Below are 208 nucleotides of genomic sequence, written 5' to 3' on the forward strand. Positions count from 1 at the left end.
ACAATAAACTTGGGCATCTGTCAACATAACCCCATAGAAACATTAGTCGATTTGTGTCTGCATCATAAAGTTATTCTCGATTGAAAATGTCAGTTTACGAGCCAAATTCTCGTCACTTGCAAGAGGTTTTAATTTTCTGCTTCAATATGAAGAAATCTGCGGCCGAGGCTCATCGAATGCTCTCAAATACTTATGGTGAGACCGCTAC

The sequence above is a fragment of the Odontomachus brunneus genome, unplaced genomic scaffold, assembly GCF_010583005.1.
Source record: "Odontomachus brunneus isolate Ranch 3 - 2012 unplaced genomic scaffold, Obru_v1 Obru_scaffold_323, whole genome shotgun sequence".
Taxonomy (NCBI): Eukaryota; Metazoa; Arthropoda; class Insecta; order Hymenoptera; family Formicidae; genus Odontomachus; species Odontomachus brunneus.